The sequence below is a fragment of the Ipomoea triloba genome, chromosome 10, assembly GCF_003576645.1.
Source record: "Ipomoea triloba cultivar NCNSP0323 chromosome 10, ASM357664v1".
Lineage (NCBI taxonomy): Eukaryota > Viridiplantae > Streptophyta > Magnoliopsida > Solanales > Convolvulaceae > Ipomoea > Ipomoea triloba.
Window position 1 is genome coordinate 11,122,149 of NC_044925.1, and position 26,403 is coordinate 11,148,551.

A 26,403-nucleotide genomic window follows, 5' to 3' on the forward strand; every position below is an offset into this window, starting at 1 on the left:
GGGACACTATTCGCTATACTTCAGGTTCTCTTTAGCCTTGGTGGTTCTCTTTAACCTTGGTGGGTAGTGCAATCAATCTCAACAAACAACTTTTCCGGGACACTCTTTAACCTTGGTGGGTAGTGCAATCAATTTGGCAGGTACGAGGTACGATACATACTTTATTATAATAAGATATTGTTAGATTATTATATAATATTTTGAGTATTATTTATTTGCACTATTTAAATTTGATAAATAATATAATTATTGAATATATATTATTAGGTTATATATTTAATTACATGATAGGAAAGCTAAATGCATCAGGTAGGGGTTGAACCTACGACTTTCTGCTTAGGAAACAGACGCTCTATCCACTGAGCTACAAACGCATCTAATATTAAGTACCAACACTAAGTCATTATAAAGCAAAAATTGATATTAGGTACGATACATACTTTATTATAATAAGATATTGACAGAATATTATATGATATTTTGAGTATTATTTATTTGCAAGATTTAAATTTGATAAATAATATAATTATTGAATATATATTATATTATACAATCCTGGTGATAATCTAAACGCGTCAGGTAGGGGTTGAACGTACAACTTTCTACTTAGGAAACAGACGCTCTGTCCACTGAGCTACAGATGCACCTACTAGCAATAACTATATCTTTCATAGAACACAAATCACTTATTTCAGTACACTTCCAAAATTTAATTCCCCAAATTAGTACAATAGGGAAATAATACTGCGGAAATAAAATAGACATTACAAGAATACAAGTTATGTAATACGGAGTATCTGTATAATTAAAAGAGCAAATTTTACTTTTAGTACTCGACTATTATGGTATTGCCACATTTAGTCCTATTCTTTTAATTTTGTCATATTATATCCCTAACTTTGAACAACTTTCACTTTTAGTCTTCGACTATTGTAGCATTGCCACATTTAGTCCTATTCTTTTAATTTTGCCATATTACATCCATGACTTTGAGTAACTTCCACTTGTAGTCCTCGACTATTATGACATTGCCACATTTAGTCATATTCTTTTAAATTTGTCATATTACATCAAGGACTTTCATTTGATTGCCACCATTAATCTTCCGTTAAAATTTTTATTATTTTACCGTTAGAAATACGAGTTACGATATTGAAACACAGTGATATCCTTAAATTGACATATAACAAAGGGAAAAAAATCCTTATACATATCGTAACTAATATTTCTATGAGTTACGATATTACATCCTTTATGGCAATGCCATAATATTTGAGAACTAAAAGTGAAAGTTGCTCAAAGCCATTGATGTAATATGGCAAAATTAAAAGAATAGGACTTAATGTGGGAATGCCACAATAGTTGTGGATTAAAAGTGGAAGTTGTTCAAAGTCAGAGATGTAATATGGCAAAATTAAAACAATAGGACTAAATGTATCGATGGCACAATAGTCGATGACTAAAAGTGAAATTTGCTCAAAATAAATTATAAAATTTGTTCCATTGATCAACATTTTGGCATATCTAGTTTAGTAAAGAAGCCAAGTGGGAGGTCATGGGTTCGAGCCTCAGTGGGGTAATGTTGACTTTGTTGGGCTTCAGTAGGTTGAGAAAAGTATATGGACAGATACTACATGTAACAGGCTCAATAGTATTCAAAAAAAAAAAAAAAATAGGCCTAGGCCTATATATTTAAAGCCTAGCCTATAGGCGTATAGGTCTAGCATATATATATATATATATATATTTAATATTTGCCTACTGTTTCGGTTTGGTTGCTATAGTGCCTTGTTCGGTTCGAATCAAACTGTGGTCATTTATTAATTTTTAAAATAGTTTAAATTCAACAATTATTTTATTTTATTGATATTATTTAATATTTAATAAATAAATATAATAATTAATAATATTTAAGAAATAAATAAGGAAAGAAGGCAACGCCATTATTGGTTTTTTTTTTTTCAATTAAAAGAAATTGAGAGGGGTTTCCAATTAAAGAAAAAGAAAGAGAAAGTATGAAAGAAAGGTAATGGCAGTACCATTCTATGGAAATTAGTATGAAAGAAAGGTAATGGCAGTACCATTCTATGGAAATTCGAATTCATAAAACGGTACTCCTACGAGTACTTTACACTAAATAGTCTAGGTTTAAAAAAATGCACAAAATTGTCTTGTCTCCTCAAAATGTACACATTCTAGGTAATGACTCGATGTAAATGAGTTATGAAAACTGCTTCAATTTTGTGGCTCTATTTTCAATGAAGGTGGTATCATGATTCATGAATAATTTTCACGACTCAAGCTCATCATCTTAGCAAGGTAAATGTCGAAGGAGATCCAGTATTGATCTTAACTCATTCGTCCCTAGTCCATCGCCAGTTTGTTGGCTCACATCTATCGTCATTCCATGGCTCCACCGTTGTCGACAGTTTTGCACGTTGTCTGGGTGAGGTGAGGACCGTGAGGTTGGAGTCCGTGCTTAGACAAGAGAGAGGGTGTTCCAGATCGGTGCGAAGAAATGGAATACGCAGAAAATCCTCCCGCTAACAAGTACTGCATAATAATGGTTTCACGCTATGGAGTTGCGATTACGTTGGAGCCTTCCTAGTTTCGCCCGACCCAGTTTCGCCTTACTCTGTGCGGACGTCGTCGCAATGACCAGCTATCTCATTATTTAAAATCCATGTCGAGTCCAAGCTTGTCTGCTGGTGACGATGCGACCGCAGCAACGAGGTGACCGAGGTCGCAGTCGGCAGCGGCGGGTTTGACGCGAAAGAAGTAGAAATGCCCGGCGAAATGGATGCTTCTCCTCTGATGGATCGCGAGAACATTGTGATCGGCGGAAAGGTGGATTTTCGATGTGGCGTGTAACGAGGTCATATATGATCTGTCCAGATCGACCCAAATCTGGCAAAATGGGGACGATGCAGTTGCTGGTGCCAAGGGTGGTACCGAACTTGGCCGGAATGGTGGCTTTGGAGCCTTGAATTTTTTCTCGTAGAGCCCATTCTCGATCCCCTGATTTTTGCTAAGAAAAATAATTATTTAATGGAGAAATATTATGTAAATCTAAAAACATAATAAATGTGAATGGAGGTTATACCCCTCATTTATGTCCGTTTTTTCAGTTAAGTTTTTTTGTACATTATGCTATAAAAGTTGTACTACATAATATTTTGGACAAATATACCCCTACCGTTATCTTTTCCACTATTGTTATTATGCACATGCATCCACCATATATTTTCTTATCTTCTTTAATAATAATAATAATATATACACATTAAATATTAGAGTTATATGTTAGTTATTTTTTAAAATATAAATATCCAATTTATAAAAATACTAGTTTTATACGCGTATTGCGCGAATGGGTTAATGCCCAATGTTTATATTTAAATAAATATTTGAAAGTATATCAATGCAAGGTTATATAGAAGTTTATACATGGATAATTGAATGTCAACTTTTTTTATTTAAATATCTAACTCAAAGTATATGAATCCAAGATAATATTGAAAATCCATTATAATTATTACTAAAATATATGTTTGCAACCTTGTAAAATCGATAGTCTAAATATTTGGTCTAAACATGATAGTCTAAATAAATACTACTTTTAATTTGAATTTTTCTAAGTGGTTCTTAATTCTCTTTTGAGTAACATTGTCATTGTCTTCATCTTTACTATTTGTTCTCTTCCTTTTTGTTGGTAGCGTATTATTTGCAATTCGGATATTGTTGGTAGCATAGATGACAACGTCATGCAATGAGATTATGATATAGGAGCTATGGACTTTCCTTTAGGTGTTTTGCTTGGGGTTCATTTGGTTCAACCATTATTGTTGAATGAGTTATTGTGGATAAATAAATCCCTAGTTTAAGAAAAAAGATTAAATAAATTAATAAAAATTTGAAAATTTAAAATATTATGTATTTCAAAGATATTAAAAGGTAGTTTCTCGCTTCAATTTGCTGGGTAATGGGTTATTTGAGTACTTTCATTGTCAACAAATCCCCCAAGTAATTAATATGATTGGTTTCAAACTATTCTTTTTTATTTTTTTTTCATGGTATTAAAGAAATACATATGTATCATTTTTTGGTGTAACTACTAATTTATTTAATTCAATAAGAGTAAAATAAAGTGATTCTGCTTCAATTTGTTAGGTTATTATTTGAGTACTCTCTTTGTCAACCAATCCATCCCCAAGTAGTTAATATAATTAGCTTCAAATTATTTTAAATTTTTTTCATAGTATTAATAAAATACTTGGTAAATAAATATATAAAATTATTTTGTACTATAACTTTAATATTTAATTACAAGATATTGTAAAAATAAGATAATGAACAATGTAATGAATATCAATTGATAAATTTGAATGTAAAGAATCTTTGCATGAGAGAAAATAAAGACAATATAACTAATGAAATTATTTCTTTTATTTAATTTAATTTTTTTGATAATGAATAATTTTTCAAATAAAGGTATTGTAGACACATAATTATAAATTAAAGAAATACATATGTATTATTTTTTGTTGTAGCTACTAATTTATTTAATTTAATAAGAGTAAAATAGGCTGATAAACTTAATTATGTCAAATTTGATTGAGATGAGGTTCGAACCTAAGACATTTCTTATAGAAATTAATGGATAAGCTAAAAGTTAACGGAATATTAACGGAGAATAGAATATTTAACGGAAAACTTAGCGGATAATCATAAAAGTAAGAATTAGGTAATCTCTATTAATAATATTAATATAATTATCTTAACCATCTATTTGATTAAATAATTCATCTGAACCATCCATTTGATTAAATAATTGACCGCCATTTTTTCTACCCATTTTAGGCCTAACTCTCTTTGACTCTTATTAGTATACTGATTTAAAATAAAGTCCTAGGAGTCCTAGAACACCACATGACTTTATTTTAATTGGTTCTTTTTTCATAAAGAACAGGCATAGAACTTGGTGAGGAACTCATGTTAATTAGATGCAGTTTGCTTTACCTTTGGTGGCTCCGGGGCCAAGATTTGGATTGTAGCAAGTCCAGTGCCACCACTTCTCCATGCTCTATAACAGATTTTGCATAAACATGACTCACACCATTCAATCAAATTACATAGCCACTATCTGCCTGAGATCCAATTACAAGTGGTTTTTGGGCTAACATCAATGAATTGCCTGATCTTTAGAATTTAGATTAACATATCTTATTGTTCTGTCCCAGAATTTTCAACATAAATTGTCAATTTACATATTTGGAAACTCTTAAATTATTGTGTTCTCTCTGTGTGTACACTTGCCATTTGTGTATGGTGATAAAGATGAACATGCACATAATGTGATTTTGAAATGAATCTCAGGAGCAAGTTAGAAGTGGTGATGCAAGTGCTACGGAGCTTTTCGAACTTGGAGCTGTTATGCTGAGAAGAAAACTTTATCCAGCTGCAACTAAGTTCCTGCTTCAGGCTATTGAGAAATGGGATGGAGATTCAGGATCTCGCCCAGGTATGTTGTTGCTTTACAGCATCAGTTATCCTTAATTTTTGAATGAATGATATGTGATAATGAGGTTAATATACATGTTCATTTCCATGCTCATATGTTTTTCATGTCACTGGCAAAAACGTATCTTAACATCATTTCTTGATTAAGAAAGGAAAAAGGGAAAATATGACCAATAAGTGTGTTTATCTGATCAAGTAATTGGAATGATGTACTTCAAAAAAAAAAAAGTAATTGGAATGATGTTACGCCTTGGAACTCAGGTTCAGTTTGGCGGAACTTATTTAGGAGCTTATAGTTTATTTTAAATTACTAATAAGTTATGAGCTTTATTTGGCAATGTTCCTAAAATAAGCTAGTAGCTTAAAATAAGAGCTTATTTTTTAAGGCTATTTAGGTAGCGTTTCAAAATAAGCTAGTAGCTTCCTAACTTTTTTTCCATCTTTAACCTTATTATTTTAAAGAAATGACATCATTTATCCTTCTCAATTAAAAACCTTTTTGGCTAAACTTTTTTGACTTTTTTTCTTCAATATGTTTGGTTGTAATTTCAATTTGACATTTGTGTTTGAACATTGACTTTTTCAATCTTCATACAATTTTTTCCATCTTGATACAATTTTCTTACTTTATATTTTATTAAAATATATTGATTTCACTATTTTATATTTTAATATATAAACAAACATATTTAAATTTAAAACTATTTAAATTGTATGAAGATGTCCTTTTTAGTCTTTTTACATTTATCAGCTTATCAAAAAGCTAATTTTACCAAACACTTTTAATCATAACAACTAGGTTACCAGCTCTTCAGATTTCAGCTTCGAGCTTATAACTTTTCAGTTTTCAGCTACTTTTCAGCTTTCAGCTACCTTTTCAGCTCGGTTTGCCAGACACAGCTGAAAAGGTCTGGCAACCTAGGCTATGTTTGGCAAACCTAGCTGAAAAGGTAGCTGAAAGCTGAAAAGTAGCTGAAAACTGAAAAGCTATAAGCTCGAAGCTGAAATCTGAAGAGCTGTTAAGCTAGATGTTATGCTTAAAAGTGTTTGGTAAAATTAGCTTTTTGATAAGCTGATAAATGTAAAAAGACTAAAAAGGACATCTTCATACAATTTAAATAGTTTTAAATTTAAATAGGTTTGTTTATATATTAAAATATAAAATAGTGAAATCAATATATTTTAATAAAATATAAAGTAAGAACATATATTTGAAAACATATAAAGTAAAATAAAATGTTTATAATTCATAAGATTAGTTCATACAAAAATCAATGTTCAAACACAAATGTCAAATTGAAATTACAACCAAACATATTGAAGAGAAAAAGTCAAAAAGGTTTAGCCAAAAAGGTTTTAATTGGGAAAGGTAAATGATGTCATTTCTTTAAAATAATAAGGTTAAAGATGGAAAAAAGGTTAGGAAGCTACTAGCTTATTTTGAAACGCTACCTAAGATAGCGTTCAAAAATAAGCTCTTATTTGAAGATACTAGCTTATTTTAGGAACATTACCAAACAGAGCTTATAGCTTATTAGTAGCTTAAAATAAGCTATAAGCTCCTAAATAAGCTCTACCAAACAGAGCCCTAGTAGCTGAAAAGGTAGCTGAAAGCTGAAAAGTAGCTGAAAACTGAAAAGTTATAAGCTCGAAGCTGAAATCTGAAGAGCTGGTAACCTAGTTGTTATGATTAAAAGTGTTTGGTAAAATTAGCTTTTTGATAAGCTGATAAATGTAAAAAGACTAAAAAGGACATCTTCATACAATTTAAATAGTTTTAAATTTAAATATGTTTGTTTATATATTAAAATATAAAATAGTGAAATCAATATATTTTAATAAAATATAAAGTAAGAAAATATATTTGAAAACATATAAAGTAAAACAAAATGTTTATAATTCATAAGATTAGTTCATACAAAAATTAATGTTCAAACACAAATGTCAAATTGAAATTACAACCAAACATATTGAAGAGAAAAAGTCAAAAAGATTTAGCCAAAAAGGTTTTAATTGGGATGGGTAAATGATGTCATTTCTTTAAAATAATAAGGTTAAAGATGGAAAAAAAGTTAGGAAGCTACTAGCTTATTTTAAAACGTTACCTTAAGGCTCTGTTTGGCAGAGCTTATTTAGGAGCTTATAGCTTATTTTAAGCTATTAATAAGCTACAAGCTCTGTTTGGTAATGTTCTCAAAATAAGCTAGTAACTTAAAATAAGAGCTTACTTTGAAACGCTACTTGGGGTAGCTTTTCAAAATAAGCTAGTAGCTTTTTAACTTTTTTCCATCTTTATTCTTATTATTTTAAATAAATGGCATCCTTTACCTTTCTCAATTAAAACCCTTTTGACATTTTCTTTTCATTATGTTTGGTTGTAATTTCAGTTTGATATTTATATTTGAACATTAATTTTTGTATGAACTAATCTTATGAATTATAAATATTTTTTTTTACTGTATATATTTTCAAATATATGTTCTTACTTTATATTTCATTTAAATATATTGATTTCATTATTTTATATTTTAATATATAAACAAACCTATTTAAATTTAAAATTATTTAAATTATATGAATATGTTCTTTTTAGTCTTTTTATATTTATCAACTTATAAAAAGCTAATTTTACCAAACACTTTTAAGCATAACAACTAGCTTAACAGCTCTTCAGATTTCAGCTTCGAACTTATAGCTTTTCAGTTTTCAGCTACTTTTCAGCTTTCAGCTACCTTTTCAGCTAGGCTTGCCAAACATAGCCTAAGTAGCGTTCAAAAATAAGCTATTATTTTAAGCTACTAGCTTATTTTAGGAACATTACCAAACAGAGCGTATAGTTTATTAGTAGCTTAAAATAAGCTATAAGCTCCTAAATAAGCTCTGCCAAACAGAGCCTCTATCAAAAGGTTTTGTATATTAAATTGCTAAATACAGTGACTTGTTTGAATACATGAGACGAATATAATGTGAGCAATTTGTACCTCTAATTTGCAGCACTTTCTACATTGATATTGTGCTTGAAAGTTCTCTTTCTTTATCTAGACAGAGTGTAGTGACCACAAACATTTATTCATTAGGGAAAACAACACTTTTTGGCCCCTTAATTGTTTCACTTTTAGAAATTTGATCACTGTTAATTGATTTAAACATATTTAGTCCCTTAACTGTCCATTATGTTGCACTTTCGATCAGTCCCTTGTGTTATATAATTATCAAACTCCATTAGCGAACTCTTTTTATGAGGTTATGTTTGTCGTTTAGAATCAATATCTATGATAAAAGTTTCATTCTCTCCATGTGAACACCATTTTTAACAATGAATATTGATCCTAAATGATAAAAATAATATCATATGTTAATGGAGCTTGACGATTATATAATACTATGAACTAAAAGTGCAACATTATGAACAATTAAGGGGCTAAATTTATTTAAATTAATTTACCGGGACCAAATTTTCAAAAGTGAAACAATTCAAGGGTCAAAATTGTTGTTTTCCCTATTCATTATCATTGCCTCAAAAATTACTTTTCGTGTGTACATGGAGATGAAATGAATTACAACAACCTGCATGTCTTCTAAATCAACATTTTCTGGTGTTCTTTTTTTTTTTTTTTGTTTTTTCTTGAATGTTTTGGCAGGTTTACAATGCTCTGGGTGTGAGTTATGTTCGTGAAGATAAAATTGATAAGGGAATTGCCCAATTATTTGAGACTGCTGTAAAGCTTCAACCAGGTTATGTGACTGCCTGGAACAACCTTGGGGATGCCTATGAGAAAAATAAAGACATGAAGAATGCTCTTAAAGCATTTGAAGAAGTTCTACTTTTTGACCCTAACAATAAAGTAGCACGTCCTAGGCGAGATGCATTGAAGGATCAAGTAACAACGTACAAAGGAGTTTCCGTTAAGTCAAAGAAGAAATGAGTTGGCGGGCAAGTGGACAAGTGGTAGTTTCCTATAGTGTTTTGTTTTTTAGAAAACACTATAGTGTTTTTTTTTTTTTTTTTGCAAGCAAAACACTATAGTGTTTATTCTGCATTTATTCCCTCGTTTTGTGACCTTTGAGGATTTTACCTAACTTGCATGACTCTGCACTTGTACAGGGATTCTGGATCTCATGAAAGAGGATGAGTTTTGTTGGTTAATGAATCTCTCTCTATATATATTTTCATATGAGTTTATACTGGGATACTCCGAGCTGAGTATAGTGGACACTGCACGTTTTGTCTTAAACTTTCAATTTAACAACTTGTGGTTTTTCAACTTTCAAGTTACATCATCCATGGTCCTTTTAACTTTCACATTTATAATTGTCCTAACTTTGCTTTTACTTAAATTAACGGAAGGACTATAATTAGTTAAATTTGAAAATTGAAGGACCATGAGTAGTTAAATTGAAAGTTTAAAACTAAACATGATGGCGATGTGACCGATGTCACTATACTCGGAAGACACCAGGCCAATTTGTGCCAAAGGCCTTGTGGTCAAGCGGTATAATTATGGCCCTCCAAGTGAGAGGTCACAAGTTCGACTACTTCAGTAGGTTGAGAAAGTAGTATTCAAAAAAAAACTTCTCAAGCTTCCAACATTAGATTGTTACCAATTATTATTGCCACATGATCATAATAACTTGAGAATTATGGTTAGCGTCAAATGAATATACTCCAACACCCCTCTCAACCTAAGTGTTTTCAAAAAAAAAAAAAAAGTGTTTGCAAAATGGAGACTATTGGTGTCAAGAAAACTCAAAGTAAACACTGAAGCTGCTTTACACGCTAGAGGTGGACAAGTATGCCTTTGACCATCCTTATCAATTGAGTTTTTTCACGGTTTTTTAGGAGTTTTTGTAAGTGTGATTAGGAAAGAGAAAATAAAAGAGGTGGAAAAAAAATTAAAAAAAATCTAATAAATAAATAAAATAAAGAAAAAAAAGGTAAGGTTGTCACACCTCAGGCGCGACTGACTGCACGCGCCCAGCGGGCGCAATTAGTGCAGCTGAAGCGCACTTGGTTTTTGGGTGGAGATTGGAGAACGTAATAATACAGTATTATACTATTGCTTACGACTTGAAAGCCAAACAACGTTAAACAACAAGGTGAAGCTTAAGAGTTCTACACCAGAATCGACCTAGACCAGAAAAGCAATGGCTGCGAAGGCAGGTTTTACCAGCGGAGAGAGACTGGGACCCAACAACCATAGGCCACATTTGAAATGCTTTCAGAATTGAGAGCGTGAGCCCCACATATTGAGGGCATGATAGAATAGACTTTTCTCGCACCGTTGTGGTACCAAAGCAAGATGCTGCTATATATTGTCTGCCTTCCGCTTACTTTCTCCTTTCTGTTCTCTCTCTAAAGTCTCTGGTGAGTAAATCAGCCTCTGGGTATTCTTGAATCTGGTAAATATCTAATATTTGCTGTTCCAATAATATTTTCTTGAAATTTTTTTGTGTAGTTTGATTAGATTTTGATAAAAGCTCATTTTGATGAAAGGGTGTGGGTTTGTGTTTTGACGAGATCAAGATTGCAAAAACCATTGTTCAGTCAACCACTAAAACCTCCACAGATCTGTCTGAATTGCAAATGTTACTGGAAAAGTTCCAATGCACTTTGTCTCAGAAAAGGTTAGGTTATGTTCTATTAGAATAATGCTATATATGGTTATGTTTGGTAAATGGTTGTTAGCTGATTGGGTTAGAAGGTATTATTATTTGATAACATTAGCTGATTGTAGAGAGGTGTTTGGTAAATTAATTAGGTGTTAGCTGATAACTGTTTTTTTTTTTGAAAGAACAGCTAATTGAAAAAAGCTGTTTTTTGATAGCTGTTTAGTATAATATCTTTACTAAAAAAGCTAATTGAAAAAGTTGTTTTGAGTAACCTTTTGAATTGTAGTATTTTGGAGTTATAAAAAGCTTATTAACCAAATGCTTATATTAATGTTTTAACCAAATCAAACAACTAATAGTGGCCAAATAAACAAAAATTTGTATAGGCTAATTATTTACCAAACATGACCATTATATTTTTCTATTATAATCATTCTCTTTTTCTTTTTTCTTTTTTTGGCAAGATTTTAGTTGAATTTATTTGTTTGAATTACTCTTTTTTGTGTTTCTGGTTATTGGAGATATTTTAGGGGTTTGTTACTCTTTCATGTATAAATTTATCAATGGTACGGTGGAATGAAATATTATGTTCCTTTCCAAATATCTGAGTGATTAATTTTCCCTACAGGTTCCTGTAAGAATAAATAGGAAGCATATAGGATCTAACCTCCAGCCATAGTTGATTGTTTGTTGATGCCTGAACTGTTGCAGAAGAGTTTTTTTGTCTCTCACTTTCACAACCCTCTTAGATGGTGTATGAGTCTTAATGTTGTGCAGTGAGAGGATTATAGAGCCTTTATATAGATGCAGTCCATCAATGCACTATTCCAATTATTTCCTATTGTTTAACTGTTTGCACCACTTATGAACAGGAAAATGGCCTTTCATTATAATGACCTTTCAGAAATCATAGTGGGATTCAATATCTTAATAATGAGATAATGAATCCCTGATTTTAAGGGGATAGTGGATCCATGTTTTCTGCTAGTAGATCCACTTTCCTAATGAAAGTGACATTTATCTAACATTCTCCCACTTGGTGCAAACATCAAACTCAAAGTACAAGATAACACTAACCATAATGATATGTCCTCATTAGTGCGAGTAGTATCCATTATGATCAAATGTAAATTGCCTTCAAGCACTTAATTAGGAAATAAAACTTAATGAAATAAACCATATATTTATTTCTAATCCAACTGAAGTATTTCTCAATAAATTAAAGTGTACACACTTGAGAAAATTTCCAAATGCAAAAGAATTTCATTAAAACTGAATGTATATATATACAAATTACAAAGTGGACGAAAGTCCCATTTTTTCAACAAGATCCTTGAATTTAAATGGAGGCATGCCTTTAGTCAAAGGATCTGCTAGCATCAACTCAGTACTAATATGCTGAATGACCACAATTTTCTCTTTAATGCGCTCCCTGATAGCTAAAAACTTAATGTCGATGTGTTTACTTCGACTTCCACTTTTATTATTTTTAGCTAGGAAGACAGCAGCTGAGTTATCACAGTAAACTTTTAACGGCTTAGATATAGAATCCATGATTCTAAGCCCAGAGATGAAATTCTTTAGCCATACACCTTGTGAAGTTGCCTCAAAGCATGAAACAAACTCGGCTTCCATGGTAGAAGTGGCAATTAAAGTTTGTTTAACACTTCTCCATGATATAGCCCCACCGGCCATGATAAAGATGTACCCCGATGTTGATTTTCGTGAATCAACAAAACCGGCAAAGTCTGAATCAGAATACCCAATGACGTCCAATAGAGCCGTCTGCTTAAACACGAGCATATGATCTTTGGTACCCTTAAGATACCACATAACCTTCTTTGCAGCTCTCCAGTGGTCTAAACCCGGATTACTTTGATATCGACCTAGCATTCCCACAGCAAAGGCAATGTCCGTTCTGGTACAGACTTGGACATAACCAAGACTACCAACAACTGAAGCATATGGAATATCCTTCATGGATTCTCTTTGAAAATCATTCTTTGGACATTGATCCAAACTCAACTTATCTCCCTTCGAAATAGGTGCAACACTTGGTGAGCAATCTTTCATCCGAAATCTTTCTAAAATTTTGTTAATATAGGATTCTTGTGATAGACCCAAAACACCGCATGATCTATCTCTATGGATCTTTATGCCAATGACATAAGATGCCTCACCCATATCTTTCATATCAAAATTATTAGAAAGAAATTGCTTTACCTCATGTAGCATCCCTTTATCATTTGTTGCAAGTAAAATGTCGTCCACATATAAAACAAGAAAACATATTTTACTCCCACTTACCTTTTGGTATATACAATTATCTATTGGACTTTCAACAAAACCATATGAAGAAATAATCCCATCAAATTTTATATACCATTGGCGGGAGGCTTGTTTTAATCCGTAAATGGACTTCTTGAGCTTGCAAACCAAATGCTCACCTTTACTAGAAGAGAAACCTTCAGGTTGTTTCATATAAACCTCCTCTTCTAGATCACTGTTAAGGAATGCTGTTTTCACATCCATTTGTTGCAGTTCAAAATTGAAGTGTGCAACTAAAGCCAAAATGATACGAAGTGAATCTTTCTTTGACACAGGAGAAAATGTCTCTGCGTAATCGATTCCTTCTTGCTGAGTGAATCCTTTAGCAACAAGTCTAGCCTTGTATCTTTCAATGTTGCCTAATGAGTCTCTTTTGGTTTTATAGACCCATTTACAGCCAATAGCCTTGGCATCATTAGGCAACTCTACAAGGTCCCAAACATCATTGCTCCGCATGGAACTCATTTCATCTTTCATGGCTTCATACCATAAATCAGATTCCTTACAACTTATGGCTTGTGAAAAGGTTTCAGGATCATTTGTTTCTCCAACATTGCTTTCTTGTAAATACACTATATAATCACTAGGAATTGCCGATTTTCTAATTCGAGTAGATCTTCTTAATGCTGGACTACCTTCTCTTTGAAGAGTTGATGGTTCAACTTCCTCTTCAGGAATTTCCTGAATTGGTTGATCTACTGGAATAATCTCAGCATTTTGTGGAATTTCATCAATAGTTTGTTCAATACCCGTGTGATCCTGAGGGGTATTTTGATCTATTATCAACCTATCTAATGATGTAGAAGGATGGAGTTCATTATGTTCTTGAGTAGGAATTAAATCCTTGAACCGATCCCTCCCACTAATCAAATCATCTTCAAGAAATTTGGCATTTCTTGATTCCACAAACCTAGTAGAATGAGATGGACAGTAAAATCTGTAACCCTTCGAGGACTGTGCGTATCCTACAAAGAAACCACTTATAGTTCTCGGGTCCAACTTCAGACGGACATCCCCAAACACGCATATGTTGCAAACTCGGTTTCCAACCTTTAAACAATTCAAAAGGTGTCTTTGGGACAGCCTTAGTTGGAACACGGTTTAATATATACGTAGCCGTTTTCAGTGCTTCAATCCACAAGAACTTAGGAAGTTTTGAGTTGCTAAGAATACTTCTGACCTTGTCAAGAAGTGTTCGGTTTCTTCTTTCAGCAACACCATTTTGGTCCGGAGAACCAGGCATGGTGTATTGGGCAACAATTCCATGTTCTTGAAGAAACTTAGCAAAAGGACCAGGTGTTTGTCCATTTTCAGTGTATCTACCATAATATTCACCACCTCTATCTGATCTTACTATTTGTATTCGCTTTCCACATTGGTTCTCAACTTCAGCCTTAAAAGTTTTGAAGGCATCCAATGCTTCATACTTATTAGAAAGCAAATACATATATGTAAACCGTGAATAATCATCAATAAAGGTGATAAAATATTTTTGGCCTATCATGTCCATATCCGGACAACATATATCAGTATGTATGATTTCTAATATGGTAGAACTCCTTGTGGCACCTTTCTTAGACTTGTTTGTTTGCTTTCCCTTAATGCAATCTATACAAGTCTCAAAATCAGTATAATCAAGAGTACTAAGTACCCCATCATTTACTAATTTCTTAATTCTTTCAATAGAGATGTGACCTAATCTCCGATGCCATAACATATAGGAATTCTCATTAATACTTGGTCTTTTAGTGCCAGTATGAACATGTAAAGAATTATATGTAGAATTGCTTTGTAGATTAATGCGATAAAGACCATCAGACAAAGTACCATTTCCAACACAAGTTGATTTATTAAAAATCACAATAGACTTGTCTTGAAACTTAAATGAAAATCCTAATGGTACAAGCCTTGAAACAGAAATCAAGTTTCATGAGAAACTTGGTACATAAAAGGTCTTTTCTAAAATCAAAACAAAGCCACTACTTAATATTATTTTACATGTTCCTATTGCTTCAACTTGTGAGCCCATCTTGTTTCCGGATAAGATAGTCTGCTCACTTCCCACTGGCTTCCTTAAGGCTTGAAGTCCCTGTAAGGAATTTGCAATATGGATTGTTGATCCAGAATCAATCCACCAAGTATTAGTGTTAACTTCAGACATATTAGATTCATAACATACAAATGAGGATAGATTACCTTTGTTCTCAAGCCATTTCTTGAATTTGATGCAATCTATCTTAAAGTGTCCTTTCTTTTTACAGAAAAAACACATTCGCATCTTCTTTATGTCAGCTTGAGGTTGGCTTTTTCCCTTAGCCTTAGTGGTACTACGAGATTTGCCCTTTCCTTGCGGTATGGAAAGCATAACACTTTCACCCATTTCCATTGAAAGCCTTTCCTCCTCTTCAACACACATGGTCATTGAATCAACGATAGACCAATTTTCCTTATGCGTGTTATAAGAGAAATCAACGATAGACCAATTTTCCTTATGCGTGTTATAAGAGATTTTAACGATAGACCAATTTTCCTTATGCGTGTTATAAGAGATTTTAAATGGCTCATAATGATGTGGAAGTGTATTTAACACATGATGTACCACAAAGGTATCTGGCAAAACTACCCCGAGTTTTTTTAGTTGGTTTGTTATATCATGAAACTTCATAATGTATTCACATACACCCTTAACAGTGTTTAAACGAAGGGAAGAAAATTTCATAATAAGGGTGCTAGTTAAAGACTTCACTGAGCTGGCATATTGAGCGTCAAGGGCCTCAAGCAAGGGCTTGACATCTGTATATGCGTCAACAATACCACGAATTGAATCCGAAACATTAGACTTGATCAAAATTACACTGAGCCGATTGGATCTCTCCCATCGCTCATATAGTGCAATTTCATCAGGTGTACTTGAATTTGTAGGGATTTGTGGTTTATTGTTATTAACAGCATAGTCCAACTCTTTCCACCCTAAATTCAAGAGAATCCTTTCTTTCCAAACCTTATAGTTGTCACTACAGAGTTGGGGAATTTGAATGGTCAGATCAGTATGAGTAACGGGTTGAGATGCTGTAAAGACCAAAAGGTTCATATCAGTTTTGAGGCACACATAGAACCGAATTGCATACATTACCAATGTAAATGATGCATAAGATAGACTCGAATGCCATAAAAATTACCTGTGGGCTAAATTTTTACGCATAATGAATCTATCAAAACTTAATTGTGGAAACGGAATGGGTACGATTATAGTTTGATTTTCCACACATAATAACAAAACTACCAAACTGTATGCCGATACATAATTGCCTGTGGGCGAAATTATGATCACAGCTCAGTATTTTATTCCAATTAATCATACAAATGTAACAAAATTGCTTGTGGGCGAAATTTTATTATATTACGTATGATTGATCGCAATTTATGCCTAAACTTTATGTGATTTATTAAAACTTAATATACAATCTCAATTAAATTAAGGATGTTGTGGCTACTCCTTAATTAACTAAAATCGTATTATCACATCGGCATAGATTTATTTAAAGCCTAACAAACAAATTGTACTGACATATGATAAACAATTTCCAAGTATACTCCCAGGAAAGTTGGTAGGTGCTAAGGCTCCTTTAAAAACCAACTCCTTAGACAGAGTAGGGTCGCAAGGGGACTAGTAGCAATATGGCTGAAGGCACTATGGCAATTTCAGCCAGCAAGGCGTTTTAAGCCAAGGCCATAGAACTAGTGTTCCTCCCCAAGAACTTTCCCTGGTTCATGCATTCTCACATTCAATGTACAATAGTTTGGAAGTCCTATATGAATGTAAATTCACTTACAGTTAAGGCTTTAAATAGGGTACACTATCCTTTTAGGATTCTTTAATGTGCCAATAATTTGACACAATTGAAGATCGATAATATGCCTAATCTATCCTTAAAAGGCACTAATTCACCTAAAAGGCACTATACCATGCATAATAAACATTTAATTCAGACCTAAAAGGCTCTAAATTCATCCTTAAAGAACATGCTTTTCTAAATGCATAATTATAACAATCAAATAACTATTGCAATAAATATACAAAACATGCTCAAATTATGCATATTAAAAAAACTCATACTTCACAATTAAATTGCAATACTTAAACAATTTAATATACACCTTAATATTAAATCAAAATTCAAATGGCAAATGTAGAACTTAATATTTGCTACAAATTGAATAATGATTTAAATTAATGAGAGATTAGCTTGAACAAATCAGGATATATGAAAGCCTAATATGATGAAGAGAAATTTTCTTAATGGATAGGCCCAAAAGCTTTAAAATTAAATAGGCCTTGAATTTGAATTTAATCCAAATAACTCAAATAAGTCCAATTAATTTTAAAAGAAGCCCTTAGCCAAAATGGGCCAAACATAGCCCATCCTTTCAATCCCTTTCCATCAGATTCTTTAATTAGCCATATATAATGTTCAAACCATCCAAATCCAAACCTAGCTGCTCTTATTCTTCATCTTGCGCAGCCAGACAGTGAGAGAGACACAGAAGCAACCAAAAGAGATGGAAGCAATGTTTAATACTCAATCTCGTCGCAGTCATCTCACCTCGACACCACCTGTCGCCCACCGCTCCAGTCCCCAGCGTCACCACCTCCGTCACCGGTCAACGGAGAGCGACAAATCGGAGACCAAATAGGAGCAAATACGAACGGCAGTGGAAGGTTTGTTTTATGATTTTATTTCGAAAGAAATTCATGCCATATTCCAAATAAAACCTTTGGAGAAGTTTGTATATATATATATAAAGTCAAAAATTGTATATATGCATACACTGTAAATTCAATATATGTATGTCTTAGGCATATATACATACTAACTAATCAACCAAGCAGAGGTTTTATGGGCTCTGATACCAACTGTAAGAATAAATAGGAAGCATATAGGATCTAACCTCCAGCTATAGTTGATTGTTTGTTGATGCCTGAACTGCTGCAGAAGAGTTTTTTTGTCTCTCACTTTCACAACCCTCTTAGATGGTGTATGAGTCTTAATGTTGTGCAGTGAGAGGATTATAGAGCCTTTATATAGATGCAGTCCATCAATGCACTATTCCAATTATTTCCTACTGTTTAACTGTTTGCACCACTTATGAACAGGAAAATGGCCTTTCATTATAATGACCTTTCGGAAATCATAGTGGGATTCAATATCTTAATAATGAGATAATGAATCCCTGATTTTAAGGGGATAGTGGATCCATGTTTTCTGCTAGTGGATCCACTTTCCTAATGAAAGTGACATTTATCTAACAGTTCCTACTTGTGTTGGATGATGTGTGGACAGAGGAGGATGCAAAGTGGGCCCCATTTAAGAACTGCCTCAAGGTTGGACTCCCCGGGAGTAGAATCTTGGTGACCTCAAGGAGTGAGAGGGTTGCGAGAATGATGGGTAGTGTGTATCTGCATCGGGTGGAGTTAATATCTGAGTCAGATGCTTGGTTGGTGCTTAGCAAGATCGCATGTTCTGGGGGGAGGGATGACACTTATTCTGAGAAACTGGAAGAAATTGGTAAGCAAATTGCTCAAAAGTGCAAAGGACTGCCACTTGCTGTTAAGGTTATGGGAAGCCTGTTACGTAACAAAGATACTAAGGAGGAATGGCAATATGTTTTGGATGATAAATTTTGGAAGATGGAGAAAGTGGAAACATGTCTCTTTCCTCATTTGTATCTAAGCTATCATGAATCATGATCTAACCCCACAAATGAAGCGATGTTTCTCATATTGTGCTGTTTTTCCCAAGGATTGTAGAATATATGTAGATGACCTAATCAGACTTTTGGATGGCGCAAGGTTATCTCACAACAACAAATTAAATGACAGTGATCATAATCAGATTGAACAGAAAGGCTGGGAGATTTTTAAGAATTTAGCAATGCTCTCTTTTTTCCAAGATTTTGAGAATGATTACAGGGATCCGAACATCATTATATCTTGCAAAATGCATGACATAGTGCATGTTTTTGTCGAGTTTCTTACCAAAAATGAATGTTACAGTGTTGTTTGGCAGGAGGATAAGGTGAAGATTGAAATCTACGTCATCTATCATGGCTGAAAACTGGAAGGCCTATGGATCTTGCTTCCATATATGCTGTCCTTGGAAAACTTCACACCTTTTTTGCTGAAGACTTGTCTCCCGAACAACTTACTCTAAAAATATTCAATGGTCTAAAATATGTGAAAGTATTAGCTTGCATGGCTCTATGCTATGGAAACTCCTAGAGGAGATAGGAAATTTGATTCATCTCAGGTACATTGATTTACGTTCAAGCATAATATATAAGAGAATTATCAAATTTAATATGCTCTTTGGATAACTTGCAAACTCTAAATCTTCGAGGATGTGAGTGTCTTTTTAGACTTTATGAAGGGATTGGAAATTTGCATCACTTAAGCGTGATTGATTTAAGTATGAGCAAAGTTGAGGAGTTACCTGATTCAATTTGTTCTTTGGATAACTTGCAAACTCTAAATCTTCGAGGATGTGTGTGTCTTTCTAGACTTCCTTAAGCGATTGGAAATTTGCATCACTTAAGCGAGATTGATTTAAGTAGGAGCAAAGTTGAGGAGTTACCTGATTCAATTTACTCAAAGTTCTGTCTAGTAGATCTTGAGTGAAATACCCCATAAGTAGAAGATCTTAATGTGTGATAAGATTTATACTTCAGCATAAGTTATCCCATAGATCCTATAATAAACATCAAAAGACATGATTATAGTATAATTTGATAGATCGTAAATCACTTTTCGATAGAAGAACCCTTTTGAAAAATTCAAGCAAACTCTAATTTATAAAGATCGATCAATTTGGCTCATGAGCAAAATTATCAATGACATACCTTTATTTAATTTTTGTGTTGAGGTCTTCAGATAGATGGCTTAACATCCAATCATGACTAGAGTCAACAAAACTGTCAAAGGTAGGGTTTGAGAGATTTTAGCTCCTCAATGTAGCAAATTCAATGTCTACCAATTGAAGTACGTACGAAAAAAAATTAACTTAGAACTATCTGGTTGTCATATCCTACTTAAAATTAATTGGTGATATATAATTAGGTGTACATTAATTATTTAACCACATTCCTCCATGTTAAGCAACAATGTCACGTCTCGAATAAAACAGGGGCTGAACTCAGCCAACCCAACTGATACCCAACATTACTACCAATTTTCATCCATTACTTGTGTCAAAATTGATTATGTCGATCACCCCTCTGACTAAAACATGTCGAAATGTGTAATTTGTAATCATATTTTTGTCCGTTCATACATTAATGAAATTGACATATTATACATGAATGGACAAAAATACCCTTACAAATTACACAATTCGACATGTTTTAGCCAGAGGGGTGATCGATGTGATCAATTTTGGCACGAAAATAATTGTCGTGGATGAAAATTGGTATTAATTAAACATATATATGAACTAAAACTGTCAGTTTGCTAATACTTATAGGGCCAAAATTGATATTTGCTCGAATTTAAATATTAAAAATTTCTCTTTAATTTAGATATTGATTAAACCTCTCACTAGAATTCAATATAATCCCTACTTTTCTCAATATGTTTTCTTGTCATTTTTATTTTATCTTTCTTTTTAGTTCGTTGATTTTATTATTTTTGTCTTTCTTAAAATTGAAGAACTAGATTTAGAAAATATTTATTAGCCACTGCTTGATTTTATTAATCAAAATGCTACTCTATGTATATTCGACGCCCTAAAAATCTAATATTAAACTACAATAATTTTGTGCACTTGCGGATCGAGGTTGTCAAGCCATCATAGGGTAGTTGCGAAAGTATGTAGTTGGGCACCCTTATCAATGGTTTTTTGTGGACAATGTCAGATTTGATGTCATGTCACTTGAGAGAAGAGAGGAGAGAGAGGGTGGAGAGCTCCGGCAAAACATGGGAGCTTGGAACAGTGCAAAAAGAAGAAAAGGAAGGCTGATGTGCCGTTCAGCGCACAGCATGTGCCCACTCTGGCGCGTGCAGTGCACGCGTTAGGCACGCCTGACAGAGTCTTTTCTAATTTTTTATTTTTTTAATAAATTATATTTGTTTTTTTTCTCACTTCCATTTTCTTTTTTCTAATCATACTTACAAAAACTCATCAGCGAAAAAACTCCGTTGATAGGATGCTCTAACAATACTTAGTAAGTAGTAGGTAGGAGGTTCCCAAATAGGTAAGCACGCTTACAATAACAAAAACAAAGTTAAGTGTTGATAGGAATTGTAAATACTCTTTTTTTTTTTTGGGTCACACTTGTGTGAGACCGTCTCACGGATCCTTATTTGTGAGACGGGTCGGGTCGGGTCAAAGCAACATGCAAATGTATACTTATATGCTCAAATATAACATTAATCAAGAATACAATTTTTGTTACTTATAAGAGAAAAAGTAATACATTTTTCATAATAAGTAATGTTGACAATTGCCCCATACTTATAAGGGCAAATATAATACTTTTTAGGAAAAATGTAATACTTTTAAATCGAAATGTAAAAGTATTGTATTTTTCCTTAAAAGTATTACATTTACCCTTATAAGTAACAAAAATTTTATTCTTAATTAGTATTACATTTGAGCATATAAGTATGACATTTGTGCATATAAGTGTTACATTTGCATCTTAACCCGACCCGACTCACGGTGAGACGGTCTCACACAAGTTTTTGCCTTTTTTTTTTTAGTACGCAAATGCTTATATATATATATATATATATATATATATATATATATATATATATATATATATATATATATTCTAATTTTACAACATTTGAAATATATTTTTTTAAAAATCTTGTTAATATCTTTGGAAAGTATTTGTATGTGAAAAAATATAATTTAAATCATTAAATTTAAAAAGTCTTGAATAGTTTAACAATACTCTAATAATGATTAGGGTTTAATAATTTGTATCTTAATATTTCATATTTATCATTTTTTTTTATGAAAAGAATTAGCATTAAACACCATAAAAAAGAAAACAATTACACGTACATACACAACTTGCACTGCACATTGCATGCATATGTAATTATGTACATGATGGAGACAAAATAATTATATATAACCAATGATAAAATTGCAGTATAAATTATGTATCTATATTCCAACAATCAGTACTATTACAATGATTCCAACAATCAATATATTCTACCACATAACGAAAATAACAACAACAACAACAAGTATATATAGGATGTATGAATCAAAAAACCTAAAACTTAACAAGTTTGAAAGATAGATTGTTTGAAAAATATAAGAATCTTAAGGCGCCTAATCTCCTCCTCCAACTGCTCATTACTCTCCAGAAGGCTTCTGATTGTAGCTTCTGACTGCATCATTGAATCCACGAGCTTGTTCTCCAGCTCATTCATGAACTTGAGATATAGCCTGGAGGCACTGACTTCTCAAGACACGAGGAGTCGAAAGCGCCGACAACCTTAGGAGGAGGAGGAGGAGGAAGATGAGAATGGTTTTCCAGATTTGGTTGAGCGGACAGGGAGAAATTCAAGAGCCCAGATGATGGAACTGGAACATCTGTGGACAACGATGACGCTTCATCAGATGAAACACATTTGTTGCTGGGGAAAAGATCAAACTTCAACCTGTTTTTTGTGTTGCTTGAAAACCCTGCTTGTCTCACTTTCATCATCTTCCCAGTCTTCTTCATTGAATGGCCCATATACGCCACTACACGGTGGCCCCATCTCATTCTTGCAGAATATTTTACACAGCATAAACGAATCACCCTATCCAAAAAAAAAAAAAAAAAAAAAAAAAAACCATTAAAGATTCTTGTCCAGATCGAGCCCTAACACGCATCCTGATCAACAGTATAGTGAAAGGGTAAATTACGAGAGCCATAGCAATAGTTGTGTAGATTTGGCATCAATTGGATAAAAATGTGTCATTTAAAAACCCTAGACAAAAAAAAGTACCAATACCATTACCTTCTTTTCAAAACCCTATTTGAAAAGAAGGTAAAGGTAACTGGACTACCTTCTTTTTTTTTTTTTTTTTTGTTTTATCCAGAATCCCACACAAAGAAGGTAATTGCATTGCATTCTTTGTACTACTTCAAAAGAAGGCAATACTAATGCCTTCTTTTCACTCTCAATTTTTAATAAGAATTTTTTATTACTTCAAATTTGTGTTTTAAAATTTTTATTTTATTAAATACTACGTATTAATTAATAACATAAAATTTTCGGAAAAAAATAATCATATAAACAAAACTTTTAAAATTTTAAATAGTCAGATCGGCGAAAGTGGTCGTCGACTCTAACGAAATAACCTGGAATCCATGCCTCTAAGACGATGACGGCAATAACAACAATAATAATGCCACAACCAAATTCCGTACAACTACTAATTATTATTATTGTTAACAAAATAAATACCAATAATAATAATGTTACAACTAAAAGTAATATCACTAAATTGTAATAATAATAATAATAATAATAATAATAATAATAATAATAATAATAGAAACCTAATAATAATAATAATAATAATAATAATAATAATAATAATAATAATAATAATAATAAAAATAAATAAATAATAAAAATAAATAAATAAGTAAATAAATGTCGTACTAATAATTATCATAATAATACCAAATTTGTAAATAATAATAATAATAATAAAAAAAAACCATAAACACTAATTATTATTATTTAATAAAAATAAATGTTTAATTTTCTAATCAATATCATATAAACAATAAACACTAATAATAATAATTATTATTATTTTTTAAGAGATTTATTATTATTATTATTATTAGTTTATTACCTGTAGTTACTAAATGCGTGAATTGCAATATATATGTTTTTTGTTATTACTAATTGTGAGCTGCCTAGGGAATAGGGAATAGGGAATAGGGAATATGAATGACTGATTAAATGTTGCAACTGCCTTTCTCTCTCTGACACAGTAACTTTTGTCTTTTTTTTTCTTTTTTTCTTTTTTTGGTAAAGAATAAATTAGAAGAGAATGATAAAGAGAATAGTCATTAGATCCGGACATAGCCATTAAAAAAAAATCCTGCCGCCCGCTTGGCGGGCTCCGCGCTCGTTATACAATTGGTTTTTCAATGGCAAGTGCCGGTCATCGAGTGGCTGAACCAACCCCTACGGTACTAGCAGCTTTATCGGGGAATTTCTCATCTTAGTAGGAACTTTCCAAAGAAATAGCTTAGTAGCCACATTAGCCGCGCTTGGGATGATTTTAGGCGCGGCCTATCCTCATTACCTTCTTCTTGAAAACTCTAATGAGAAGAAGTTAATGAGCATAGTACTTTACACATTTTAGTCTAACTTTTTGTTCCTACACATTTTTGTCTTGCCATCTTAGTTTCTGCACAAAAAGTCAACAACCCAAATTACGATTTTGAACTTCCAGGAACTAGAAGAAAGGAGTTGAGAATATAATGGAAATTAATTAAAATAAAATTGTGAATGGAATTGAAATGGCATTATATTGCATATGTACCTGCTCGACTCCAGCCTTGTCTAACTCTGCCTCTACAAGTCTGTATTCATGCATTACCCAGTTGGTCCTCCTCCCATTAGGGGGTTTCCCCGCATGATAAACTAGTGTTTTCTTCATACCTACAATCTCACGTTTATGGCTCACCGTTTGATCCTTCTCACTCGTCTTCCAGTACCCTTTCTCGGTTGATGACTTGTTAATAAGCCTCGACCCCTTATACTTCTTCCCAAAACCCACCAAAAACTACCACTCTTGGTCTGTGGTATTCACTGCACAAAACGCTGCAAATATAATGAAACCAAATTTAATTTAGAACAATTTAATATCACGCTCACAGCACAAGAAATGCACGTACTGCATGCAACATTATTTATCTAAATTTTAAAGAATAGAATGGCAAAAGATGAGATGAAAGACAAACCATGAAGCTCCCATGGCTCATGCTTGTAGATATCGACCACAGCAATCGCCTCCACATGGAATGGCTTCCGACGGACCTTACGACGGAGGTAGTACACCACCAGCTCCTCGTCGGTGGGGTGAAATCTGAACCCAGGAGCCAACCTCGGCGTAGGCGCAGAGGGAGCCTCAAGAGCCAGATCAAGATTACCTCCTGTCAATGCTGCCGCCTCTTGTTTCTCCATTTTCCCAACAAATTAGAGACCCCTCGTGCTGCCAAACACCTTGTGCTCAGATAGTACCTCTTCTTGAGGAAATGTCCTACGATACCATCCAGATAATTGAATATTGACTTTTTGGACTTCAACAGATGAAGTATATAACAGATATTACTTTATAAGTAATACTGTTAAAGCGGCCTAGTTTTTGACAAGTCCGCCCGCCACACCCGCGAGCTAGGATTCATGCAACCCTAGCTCGCCCCACGGGAGTTGGTGGCCTGTAGGTCATGTCCATTATACCCGCTCTTTCGCGGGCCAAATTTTTTGTAGTCCTAACTCACTCTATTGTGGGGACGGGCTAGCCCACGGGCTTTGGTCCACTTTGATAGCCCTACTTGTAATAGTGTCAGTAGTACTAGCTTAATATAGGTAAAAAGGGTTTACCTCCAGTCGATTTTGGACCGATGAGATTTGAGTCGGTATTTAAAATTAGTATAGCCTAATCTATTATTGAACAGGCTGAATTTTGGAGGCTTAGGATCAACTTGGTTTAAGCCAAGAAAAATAAATATATATGTGGAGAAAGAATGAGAGGAGATGGAAGACGGAGAATATAATGGAGCAAATGGGAAGAGAGGAAGAGTGTATTTATAATGGAGAAAGTGAATGTAAGGGACAGTGCGGCAACACCCATTTTCCCGTTGTCATAGGCAAATAGATATATACACTACTAAAAAATGATCATATAAGTG

General features: G+C 33.1%; 2 long non-coding RNA genes, 1 other non-coding gene and 1 pseudogene across 4 annotated transcripts; 2 read left to right on the forward strand and 2 right to left on the reverse strand.

The window, feature by feature from the left end:
* Positions 1-301: 301 nt before the first annotated feature.
* On the reverse strand, positions 302-374 carry TRNAR-CCU. The gene has a single exon. It is a non-coding gene; the product is annotated as a tRNA-Arg (tRNA).
* Positions 375-9,202: 8,828 nt separating this feature from the next.
* Positions 9,203-9,687, forward strand: LOC116033647. Its single transcript, XR_004100884.1, has 2 exons — positions 9,203-9,469; positions 9,626-9,687. It is a non-coding gene; the product is annotated as an uncharacterized LOC116033647 (long non-coding RNA).
* Positions 9,688-10,888: 1,201 nt separating this feature from the next.
* On the forward strand, positions 10,889-21,767 carry LOC116032942. Of its 2 annotated transcripts, none has more exons than XR_004100808.1 (4): positions 10,889-10,920; positions 11,015-11,145; positions 17,982-18,178; positions 21,367-21,767. It is a non-coding gene; the product is annotated as an uncharacterized LOC116032942 (long non-coding RNA). The 2 variants fall into 2 exon arrangements; XR_004100807.1 differs by lacking the exon at positions 21,367-21,767 and adding an exon at positions 18,801-19,812.
* A 1,135-nt stretch (positions 21,768-22,902) lies between these two features.
* Positions 22,903-25,675, reverse strand: LOC116033136 (annotated as a pseudogene).
* Between the last annotated feature and the right edge of the window lie 728 nt (positions 25,676-26,403).